Source organism: Octopus sinensis, linkage group LG10 (assembly GCF_006345805.1).
Source record: "Octopus sinensis linkage group LG10, ASM634580v1, whole genome shotgun sequence".
Taxonomy (NCBI): Eukaryota; Metazoa; Mollusca; class Cephalopoda; order Octopoda; family Octopodidae; genus Octopus; species Octopus sinensis.
The window spans coordinates 40,143,178-40,155,677 of record NC_043006.1 but is presented as its reverse complement, the minus strand read 5'-3'; the positions used below and the strand labels follow the sequence as shown (position 1 = coordinate 40,155,677).

General features: G+C 34.2%; 1 protein-coding gene across 1 annotated transcript in view; it reads right to left on the bottom strand.

Moving 5' to 3' along the window:
• LOC115216637 (putative uncharacterized protein DDB_G0282133) overlaps positions 1–12,441 on the bottom strand; it is a 99,213-nt gene extending 86,772 nt beyond the window's left edge. The window contains exon 1 of the mRNA XM_036506586.1: positions 12,301–12,441. The gene's annotated coding sequence lies outside the window, so the exon portion shown is untranslated. The remainder of the gene's footprint in view (positions 1–12,300) is intronic.
• Between the last annotated feature and the right edge of the window lie 59 nt (positions 12,442–12,500).

The window sequence follows — 12,500 nt, the reverse complement described above, 5'->3', positions numbered from 1 at the left end:
CGATAGAACAAGTATTAGGCTTACAAAGAATATAAGTCCTGGGGTCGATTTGCTCGACTAAAAGGCGGTGCTCCAAAATGGCTGCAGTCAAATGACTAAAAAATAAAAGAATAAAAAAAGAATACATATGTATGTATGTATGTATGTATGTATGTATGTATGTATGTATGTATGTATGTATGTATGTATGTATATGATCCGAAAAATCTTGATGGCAAGTTCCTTGCAATAATCCTTCAGGTATTAACAAATATGAAATCATTCTATCATTTTACAAGCTACATTCAAGCTACATATTTTTGTATACCGGTGTTTCGTTATACTGACAGTGATCGAACAAAAATAGGCGATATTATATCATATCATATCATATTATATTATATTATATTATATTATATTATATTATATCATATATTATATTATTATTGCATATTATGTAATGTATTACACGTGTTTACAGAACGTAACAGCGCTTATCACAAACGGGTAAAGATACTAAAAGCAAATATGATATTTAATATTAAATAATATTATCTCGTAAATTTAGCTTGGAGTGGATCACTACCATTGATAAGTTAGACGAAATAATATTAAATGACAATTTATATTTGGTGCTTCGTTGAAGACTATCATAGCAAAGAAGTCCTCGAAAGTGACAGCTCTTTGATAAAATAGATTATATCATGCACTAAGAGCGTCCTCAATGAACATTTTAATATTTTTTTCGATGGAAAAGCGGATAAGCGGTGTTGGTGTTGATTTATTTGGCAAAAATAGGCAATATTTGGCACCACTACGTCTATTAACAGGTTTTCATTGTGCACTTTGGCATTTATGCAACGCAAGCAATATGAATATGAATATATATTATATATATATATATATAATATATATATATATATATATATATATAATATATATATATACATGCAAACACACACACGCACACACATATATATATATAGATTACATTATACATTATATATATAGACAGATAGATTGATATGCATATAGTATATATATATATATATTATATATATATATATATATATATATATATTATATATGTATATATTATATATATATATATGTATGCATGTCTCGATGTATGTATACATTTACATATATGTATATTTCTATGTATGAAGAAATGCATATGTATATGTATATATATATATATATACATAAATGTGTGTATATGAGTTTATATATGTATGTACGCAATATATATATATATATATATATATATATATATATATATATATATATATATACACATATATATATATATATATATATATATACACACAAATATGTATATATATATCTTTACATATATATGTATATATATATATATATATATGTCCGTATGTATACATATACACTCACATCTCTCTTTAATAAACTAATAATATTTCGAGTGAAAATACCCTCTTTCAAAGCGTATGAACGGGAGGGTATGTTTGGGTTCGTTGCAGCCTCAGGTTTGAACAATGTTGTAAGAGGCGTGTTCTGGAAGTTTGAAAAGGTTAGGGGCTGGGTATTACGCTGCATGAAGCTTTATCTAGAATCTAATATAAATGGGCAGGGTAAAATCCACATGTGTAAGAAAAATGGGGGATGAGATAGTACGTTGTTCGGTTGCTCGTGGGAGTGTCTAGGTCAACCAATAGGCTACTTTCAAATATGAAATTATACTGCAACCAATGAAAATAAATTGTTCTAGGAAATGTATAACTCAACCCTGTTTGTCTTCCAATATGTACAAGGAGACAAAAGCTTGAAGAATCTTTACTGCGCCGGGCAAAATTCTTAGCGGCATTTCGTCTGTCTTTACGTTCGGAGTTCAAATACCACGGGGGTCGACCTTGCCTTTTATCCTTTCGGGGTCAATAAAATAAGTAGCAGTTGAGCACTGGGGTCGATGTAATTGACTTAGCCTCTCCCTTCAAAATTGCTGGCCTTGTGCCAAAATGTGAAACCTATATGTACAAGTGGACAAATAAAAGAAGTTACAATAACGAAAATGTGCTATACGTCGTTATTATCAACTCGAAGTTGTAAAATCTTCGTCATAGGTCACCAAAGAGAAAAACAAATGGCTGTGTGGTTATGAAGCTCGCTCTGCAACCACATGGTTCCGGTTTCAGTCCCACTGCTTGGCACCTTGGGCAAGTGTCTTCTTCTATAGCTTGGAGTGACAAATACGTTGCGAGTGAATTCCTTGGATTGAAATTAGGTGGAATCACGAATGTGTATATGAACAAAATAAGCAATAGGGTCGATTCATTTGACTAAAAATTCTTCAAGGTGATGCCCCAGCATGGCCGCAGTCTAATGACGAAAACAACTAAAATTGTGTGTATATGTGCAGCATCTGGTGTCAGTGCACGTGCAGGTTTGTATGTTTGCTTTCTGTATGTATTTTCATGCATATAGTTGCATGTCTAGACATGCGTATATATACTTAAATGCTAAACTTCTGGAAAGTTTTACAGATTTTGACAGCTCCTTTGATTGTTTGAATCTATTTTTCGGATTAGCTTTCTACGTATGCATGTACGTATATATATATATATATATATGTGTGTGTGTGTGTGGTGTGTGTGTGTGTGTGTGTGTGTGTGTGTGTGTGTGTGTGTGTGTGTGTGTGTGTGTATGTATGTATGTATGTATGTATGTATGTATGTATGCATGTATGTATTTGTATGTATGTATTTGTATGTATGTATGTATGTATTTGCATGTCAGGTCACTGCTTGTAGCATGTAATCCAACACAAGCGGTCCCATTTTGGGGTCATCTTTTGCCGAACCGCTAAGTTACGGGGACGTAAACGATGTTGGGGGGACAAACACAGACACACAAACACATACACACACATATATATATATACATACATATATACGACAGGCTTCTTTCAGTTTCCGTCTACCAAATCCACTCACAAGGCATTGGTCGGCCTGGGGCTATAGTAGAAGACACTTGCCCAAGATGCCACGCAGTGGGACTGAACCCGGAACCATGTGGTTGGTTAGCAAGCTACTTACCACACAGCCACTCCTGCGCCTATACATATATAATGTATTATATATATATATAATATATATATATATATATATATATACATACGTACATAATATACGACATATAGCTTGCATCTCTTTTATTTATATATATATAGCGAAGATTTCTCCACTATTCTCCACTTGATTGCATGCGGCATACATTTGGTCTTTAGATCCCATAGAAAGCTAGCAAATTTAGTGGCCTTATTTTTATAAACATGTCGAAAAACAAAAACAAAAAAAACTGGTGACGTGCAAAACAGCTTTTAAAATTGCCTTCGCATATACCGATGTAATTTTTCTTCTCTATTATGATGTCTTGGAGCACTGCTGTAACTTCGGTTTCATAAACATCTGCGTTTATACACACACATAACACAAACAGGCGCACAATACAAAGATACACCCACACGTATAAGTATATATGTTTATGTATATGTATATATATACCTATACCATTTCCAGTTTATCGTTCTTCGAAGTGAATTGTTCTTAGTTTTGCTGCAGTCATTGTTATCGTATTTTTAATCGGATTCTTTTTAGTTGTCTATTCTAGTTGTTCTCATCTGTTGTCAACTTTGGTCTATCTTCATGTTCGACTATCTTTTTCTATATTGTTTTGCTTTTGTTTCATGGGATATCTATTTGTGTTTTCCTATACTTTTTTTTTACATTTTGCTTTCATCTTATTTTGTTTCTGTACATGTTCGTTGCTTGTTAGCAACATCCTTCCCGTCAGCTTTTTAAAAAAAATTATTGTAACTTCATATTTGGGTATCTTTTCTGCTTCTTTTCTTGTATTGTTATCTCTTCCATTCGTAATAGTTGGTTACATAGTAAGTTCTTTATTTTGAGACATACTTCATCTTATGTGTATTTGTGTCTGCATCGAGGGTGACGTTTCAGAAGTTATTTTGTTGATCTTTGTCTTTTAAAAAATGTTATTTAGGAAGTGATGTATATATTTAAATGATATTTTGAAAGAATATTTAGATGGAATATTTTAAGATACTTTGATAGATCGCCAAGAGGAAATATTTAAAATGTTATTTTAGAAGTGAAATATATTTAAATGGCATTTTGAAAGAAAGCTAAGACAAAACATTTAAATATTTTGAAAGAGCGCTTAAAGGAAATAGGAAAAACAAAATTTTGGGAGTGATATGTATTTAAAGGATATTTTGAAAAAAAAGAACGTGGAGACAAAATATTGAAAGGACATTTTGAAAGCACGTATAAAGTGAAAGGATAATTTTTATAAAAAAGGGGAAAAAGAGGAAATAGAAAAACTCTGAGACGAAAGATTTAAAGAATATTTAGTGAGTGATGTACAAGTAAAATTTTAGTATGAAAGATAAAACAACGGAAAATAAGCACAAAAAAGCCCAAATTGAAAGCACTGATGGTATATATTTAAAGTATGCATTGAAATAGTAAAAGCACACACATACACACACACATATATATGTATATGCATGCATGTATATATATTTATATATATTTATGTACATATTGAGAATGAATGCGTATTTATAGTTGTATCTTTCGTAAAACGAACACAAAGAAATAGTTACTCCGGAATAAAAAGTTTGCAGTGTATTAGAAAAATGGCATAAATTACTAATCGACAGCGTTGAAGTGGTTTTTGAATTAGTATTACTGAATGTACCCAGTAATATATACGAGTGCGTGCGTGCGTGCGTACGTGTTTATCATGCGCATGCGCCATTGATTCATCCGTGTAGCGCAATGCACACCGCTTACTCTTTTACTCTCTTTACTCTCTTGCTTGTTTCAGTCATTTGACTGTGGCCATGCTGGGGCACCGCCCTTTTTAATTTTTAGTCGAGCAAATCGACCCCAGGACTTATTCTTTGTAAGCCTAGTAACTTATTCTATCCGTCTCTTTCGCCGAACCGCTAAGCTACGGGGACGTAAACACACCACCATCGGTTGTCAAGCGATGTTGGGGGGAGGCACAAACACAGACACACAAACATATACATACACACACATATACACACATATATATACATCTATACGACGGGCTTCTTTCAGTTTCCGTCTACCAAATCCACTCACAACGCTTTGGTCGGCCCGAGGCTATAGTAGAAGACACTTGCCCAAGGTACCAGGCAGGGAGACTGAACCCGGAACCATGTGATTCATAAGCAAGCTACTTACCACAGAGCCACTCCTATGCCTATCGTAAAATATTTTTTGAATATTTTTGTGCCACCCTTAACCCTATACCCACTCTTTCTCCTTTTGTTTCCCTTTTTTGTTCTCTCTCTCTCCCTCTCTTTCACACACACACTCTCTCTCTCTGTCCCTCCTCTTTCCTTCTTACTCTATCTTCTTCCACTGCTGCTCTTACTCACCCTTTCTCCATCCGTTTCCGCCCTCGCTTGCACTTTCCTCCCCCTCTCTCTCTTACTCTGTCCCTTCGCTCTCTCTCTCTCTCTCTCTCTCTCTCTTGGTCATTTGCTCTCTCTTTCTACCTCTGCACCTTCGTTCTCTCTCTCCCTCTCTCTGTCACCCCTTCTTCCTTCTCTCAACACTTTCACTTCCATACCACGTGATCGGTGCCCGGTAAAAGCAGTGTCGTTCTTCTTTGCCCTACCTGTGACCAGACTGGTCACGCTCTTGTTAAGTCCGTTCTGTCCTTTCGGACTTATTCTATTTTCTCTTTGCACAATCCCATTTAGTTCGTTCGACAGCTACAACGCTCTTTCTGCTGCATTTATAATTATCAGTATGTTTTTTTTTCGTTCGTATATAGCCGTAAGGCTTCGTGCTGTTGTATATGCATAATTTGCTGTCCGTTGTATTTATATAACGTCTTGTTTGCTTCTATCTTGACGCACATTCGCTAGCTTTTTCCCAGAAGCTTAATAAAAGTACTGGCGCCTACAAAACTGAACAGTATCAAAGGTAATTGGCGTGAAACTGTTATGCTATTTTGCGTCTTTGACTGAAGAGGAAAACTCAGCTGCGAATATTCCGTGTAATTGTCGTCTAATTTCCTGTCCGTTTAGTTTTCATCTACTATCCCGTTTACTCTGCTTCCGTTTAACTTTTTCCCTTGTATTCTTTCTGTTTTACCCTTGATACATTCATGTAGCGCAATGCACATCGTTTGTTTATATATATATATATATGCATATATACATACAGACACATAGTTTGCTTACGTTATATATATATATATATAATACAAAGCCCAGCATCACCACCGGATCATTCTACACATCTCTGTAATTTTTCGCGCAATATAGATATGTGTGTCCGTATGTATATATGTATACGAAAAATTACACAGATGTGTAGAATGATCCGGTGGTGATGCTGGGCTTTGTATTTTATCATAGCTTCCATGATTACCGAGATAATCTGCTATAATAATACTCTTGTGTTTATGAATGTGAAAGGAAGGGGTGATAGATGAATAAGGAAGGAAGAGGTGATGTCATACTTGGTAGTGGAATGATGAAAATTATACACTGAAAAAATTAATCAAACAGCGTTTCAACTGTGTGAATATATGTGTGTGTATGTAAAGGGGGGTATGTAAAAATGTGTATGTTTGTGTGAGTATGTGCGCGCGCGCGCAATAGAAGTGGCATGGTTCATCTTTGTTGGCTTAATATTTGGGTTTATTATTTGATTTGGTTGAATCTTGTTTTTTTTTCGTTGGTCAATTATTTTTAGCGTTTTGACAGAAAAAGTCATTCTAAAATTGTTTTTAACGTAAGCGTGCCCAAACAAGTCGAATGCTTACACAGAACTGTTTTACAGTCACTTTATCCAAACCGACCGGGTAAAACCGGGCTTAGCTGCTAGTATATATATATAATTCAATACAAGGAAAAACAATTTCTTTTATAGAGATGGAAAACATCCAATTTTTCCCCTGGTTTTTCACTAAATACCTAATATGGCAGAGAAAATCTTTTCACAACCCAAAAGGGTATATATTCAATATACAAAAATTAAAAGAAAAAGGAGATTTACGAGTGACATATTTTAAATATAATTTATTAACATAATATATTGCAATAATAATATAATATGAATAGAAATACAAATATTAATCCTACAAATTGTTTTGATTTTTTTCTCAATTACTAATTTATAAAAAAATTCATATTTATGTGTATGAAACTCATCAGGGGAATATTTGACAAAATTTCATGTAAGGATTGTTAAATCCTAGAATAGACTGCATTAAATATGTTTTAAGCATGAACGTCAATAATTTTAGAATATAATGAAAATAAAAATTAAAAAATAAGATAAATAAAATAAATAAAAAGTATAATCGTCATAAATATTCTTGCGCACTTTTAATAATATTAATCTAGAAATATATCTGCCCATTATTTTTCATATATAAAAAATCTAAATAATATACTAAGAATTTATGGCGGAGCAGGAAAATTCTTCTTTTATTCGTCATACTATTAGGAAACAAATATATTTTATTCAGACAAAATATTCAGAAAAATTCGCTCATCTGAAAAAAAAAAACGCATTATTAATTATGGTTAAATAGCAAAAAATAAATTAATTACAATACTTTGTCTTCACAAGGCTAATAGTGAATAATATTATAAATTACACTATATTCATTATTTGTAATTACTTATACTAAAATTTCAATCAAAATAAAAATTACGTAGTTTTATTAAGAAAATAGCATTTGAAAAAAAGAAACCATAAATATACATTATCATGTGTTTGTGTTTGTGTTTGTGTGTGTGCGTGCGTGTGCGTGCGTGTGTGTGTGTGTGTATGTGTAATTAATATTTACATTTTTATTCATGTTATATTATATCATATTATTATTATTAATAAATTATATTCAAAATGTCAATCGTAAATCTCCATTTTCTTTACATACATACATTCATACATACATACATACATACATACTTACATACATACATACATACATACATATATGTAATAGAATAATAAAAAAAATTTCTTGGTACGGTATAATATATTTGAAAAAAGTAAAGATGGCTTTTGGGGGGATAATTTTTATTTTAATGGTAATGTTTTACAGTTACTCTAATGGGTTTTGAGCTTTTCTTACAATTATACTAATAAGAAATAAAAATAGAAAATAAAAGATAGAAAAAAAAATTTTTAATATAAAAAATAATATAAAAATGATAAAACAATACAAAAAGTAAATACAATACAAAAATAAATGTGTGAAAAAATAAGAAAGAAGAAAAGAAGAAAAAAGGAAAAAGTAAAAGTAAAAGGTGGAAAAGAAGGGGAAAAGAACATGAAGAAGGGCAAGATGAAGGAAGGAGGAAGGTAAAGAGTAAGAGGAAGAAGGAAGAAGACAAAAAGTGAATCCTTCGATCTGAGGTCACCTTATTCATTCTTCACAGCTGGCACGGTATGCCACCACGTAATCACATATACACACACATATACATACATACATACATACATACATACATACATACATACATACATACATACACACACACACACACCCACGCGCACACACACACCCGCCCACATTCACATTCTTACACATGTGTACCTATGTACATGAGCACATGCACATATATACACTTGCACATACATCATGTACACACACATACATATTTTTCTTTTTTCTGTTTTTTTTTTTTCTTTTACTTGTTTCAGTCATTTCACTGCGGCCATGCTGGAGCACCGCCTTTAGTCGAGCAACTCGACCCCGGGACTTATTCTTTTGTAATCCTAGTACTTATTCTATCGGTCTCTTTTGCCGAACCGCTAAGTGACGGGGACATAAACACACCAGCATCGGTTGTCAAGCAATGCTAGGTGGACAAACACAGACACACAAGCACACACACACATATATATATATATATATATATATATACATATATACGACGGGCTTCTTTCAGTTTCCGTCTACCAAATCTACTCACAAGGCTTTGGTCGCCCCGAGGCTATAGCAGAAGACACTTGCCCAAGGTGCCACGCAGTGGGACTGAACCCGGAACCATGTGGTTGGTAAGCAAGCTACTTACCACACAGCCACTCCTGCGCCTATACAGAGCCACTCCTGCGCCTATATATATACATATATATTTTCTTAATTTGAAACCAATGGTAGCCTTAATACACAAATGAAGAAATTTTATTCATTAATGCATAGGTGAGCTCTTACTCTCATCGTTTGACATTTACTTATATACATACGTCGACATAAATCAGTGTCCTGCAGCGTTGTCTTTAACGGGAAATAAAGTAAATGAGAAAAACACTAGCCCAGAAAACCCATTATGGTTTTTTAAAATTTCAAAAGTAATAAACATCATAGTGGAAAATTTCAGAGGAATTTGCAGTTAATATCTTCAGGTAAAAAAAGTTATTTTGAGCGAGGTCACGTACGTCACACTTCTTGGGGCTTCTTCAGAAATTCAGCATACATTCCAGGTGGAATATTTTTAGTTTAATTCTTGTCTGGACAGATAAACCCTACTGTGAAAATGGATTTATGTTCAAGATTTATGTCCTTGCTGTTTTATAAATTTTGTCTCTGGCTGTCAAATAAGTCATACGAGAGCGGCGCAGACGGAAGCATTTTCTTTGAATGATTCTGCTGCAATACATGATAGGAGGGATATTACTGACCTTCCGCCACGAGGCCAAGTCCATGTTGTGGTGGAATGGCATTCGAGCCCCAACGACCCTAGGATGTATGCCAGCGATTTTAAACCTCATGAATTTTTAGTTCACCGCCTTAAATAACGGAAATATTGTTACATGCATGACTGTGTGGTTAAGAAGCTAGCTTTAGAACCATGACGTTCTGGGTTCAGTCCCACTGTGCGGCACACTTTGGGCACGAGTTTTCTACTATAGCTGCAAACTATAGTAGATGGAAACTGTGTGGAATATCCTCGTGTATATGTATGCATGTATATGTATGTATGTATGTATGTATGTTTGTATGTATGTATGTATGTATGTATGTATGTATGTATGTATGTATGTATGTATGTGTGGATGGATGGATGGATGGATGGATGTATAGATAGATAGATAGATTTCTTTATTGCCCACAAGAGGCTAAACATAGAGGGGATAAACGAGGACAGACAAAGGGATTAAGTCGATTACATCAACCCCAGTGCGAAACTGGTACTTTATTTATCGACCCCGAAAGGATGAAAGGTAAAGTCGACCCCGGCGGAATTTGAACTCAGAACGTAACGACAGACGAAATACCTATTTCTTTACTACCCACAAGGGGCTAAACATAGAGGGTACAAACAAGGACAGACACACGGATTAAGCCGATTACATCGACCCCAGTGCGTAACTGGTACTTAATTTATCGACCCCGAAAGGATGAAAGGCAAAGTCGACCTCGGCGGAATTTGAACTCAGAACGTAGCGGTAGACGAAATACCGCTAAGCATTTCGCCCGGCGCGCAAACGTGTCTGCCAGCTCGATAGATGTGTGCGCCTTTGTGTTTGCACCTGTGTCCACTAATCATGACAACCTATGTCGGTTTGTTTACGCCCCCGTAATTCGGTAAATAGCCCCAACAAAATAAGTACCAGACTAATAAGTACTAGAGACGATTTATTCGATTAAACGCTTCAAGGTGATGCCCTAACATGGGTGCAGTTCATTCATAATATATATATATATATATATATATATATATATATATATATATATATATATATGTAAATTAGAGAAGAACCACCATGAAGCAATTCAACAATGATATATAAATCATATTATATAGAAAGAAGTTAAAGATACGATAAAACATTTACCTAAAACTAAATAAAGTACTAAATAATAAATAAATAGTATATAATTAGTAAATAGACTACACGTGTTTCGTGGCTATATTTTCAACTTGATAGCAATTATATATATATCATGAAGGGTAAAATTTTTCTTTATTTTTTATCAGTGGCTACCATATAAAAATGGACCTATTAAGGTTAAATCATATATATAATTATTAATAAGGGCATATATATGTGTGCGCGCGAAAAGTATTTTTTATTTTTCGCAGTTGCCCAATAAATGAAGGAAATGAAGAATTGCAGGACATTTTTCATGAATAGTTAATGGTTCTAAGTTAAAGATCAGACAAACTGAAAACTGAAAGTCCTTGCAAACAAAAACAAATGTGAACTATAAGAAAGCGTAGTTCTATATTTGAGAGATGAGGAATTGTGTACATTATTTACATTATTTACATTCGACGGATATTTGCCCTCATCTTGTTTGTTGTTAAGACAACGTTCCAGCTGATATACCCTCCAGCCCTGCTCAGGTGTCTTGGGGAAATTTCGAACCTGGTTTATGATTCCTAAGGTATTTTTCGATGTTGTTATTATTTTATTATTATTATTATTATTATATTATTATTATTATATTATTATTATTATTATTGATTGAGAATGCAGTGTATGCCATCAAAGTGACACTGGGGTAAAATATACGAAGCCCAGTATACCCATCATGACTACCCGTCTGATAAGGGTACACTAGGCACATCCATCACAACCATATGTATGTGACATGGTGCTCTCATATCATGACCTTGCAGGTGGGGCCCACTTAGAATTTTCTTCTGGTCGAGTAACCCATCCCGCTCAAAAGGTCCCTGAATAAGGTTTGTTTAAGGATATTGAACAAAACACCCATGTTTCCATAGGTGGATTATTCAAACCCCCAAAAATCTCTCTCAACACATGACTATGATGCTCTCCCACTACTTCAGCTCGTGATCAGAGATGCACATATCGTCAGCCACTAAGGGACATGCTCAACTGGCTAAAGTCAAACAACTGACAAGCAAATCTGTGGTATTGAGCAGAATATATGCTGTAGCCGATCTTTTATACCAAGAAAATAATGTACATAATAACACTTCCAATCAGTTAAGATCAGAAGCCACGAGAGCCACTACCTGGTACTGCATCAGGGCATAATTGTTATGAATAATAATAATAACAACAACAACAACAACAACAACGGGAAAATACCCGAGAAATGAGAACCCAGGTTCGAAATTTCCGCAGGGCATCTGATGAAGGCTGGAGGGTATATCAGCCGAAACGTTGTATTAACAACAAACAAGATGAGGACAAATATCCGTCAAATGTAAATAATGTAAATAATGTAAGAAGCTATTGGTGGAAAGTACCAAAGGAAAATGAAAACGATTCGCTTATATACCACAAAATCGTTCTGGTTGTTTGTAGTCTTCTTCACCTTTTGACAAACGATTGTTCCTTTCTTTTGATGCGACCATTTTCCCCACCAATTGGGTTCTTATAGATTGCTGTCGTAAATCTCTGCTTTGTTCTAACGTGGACAACAATTAAAATCTGTTTGTGACGCTATTGGTAGCGAGTTATTGTATGATTGTGACGTCA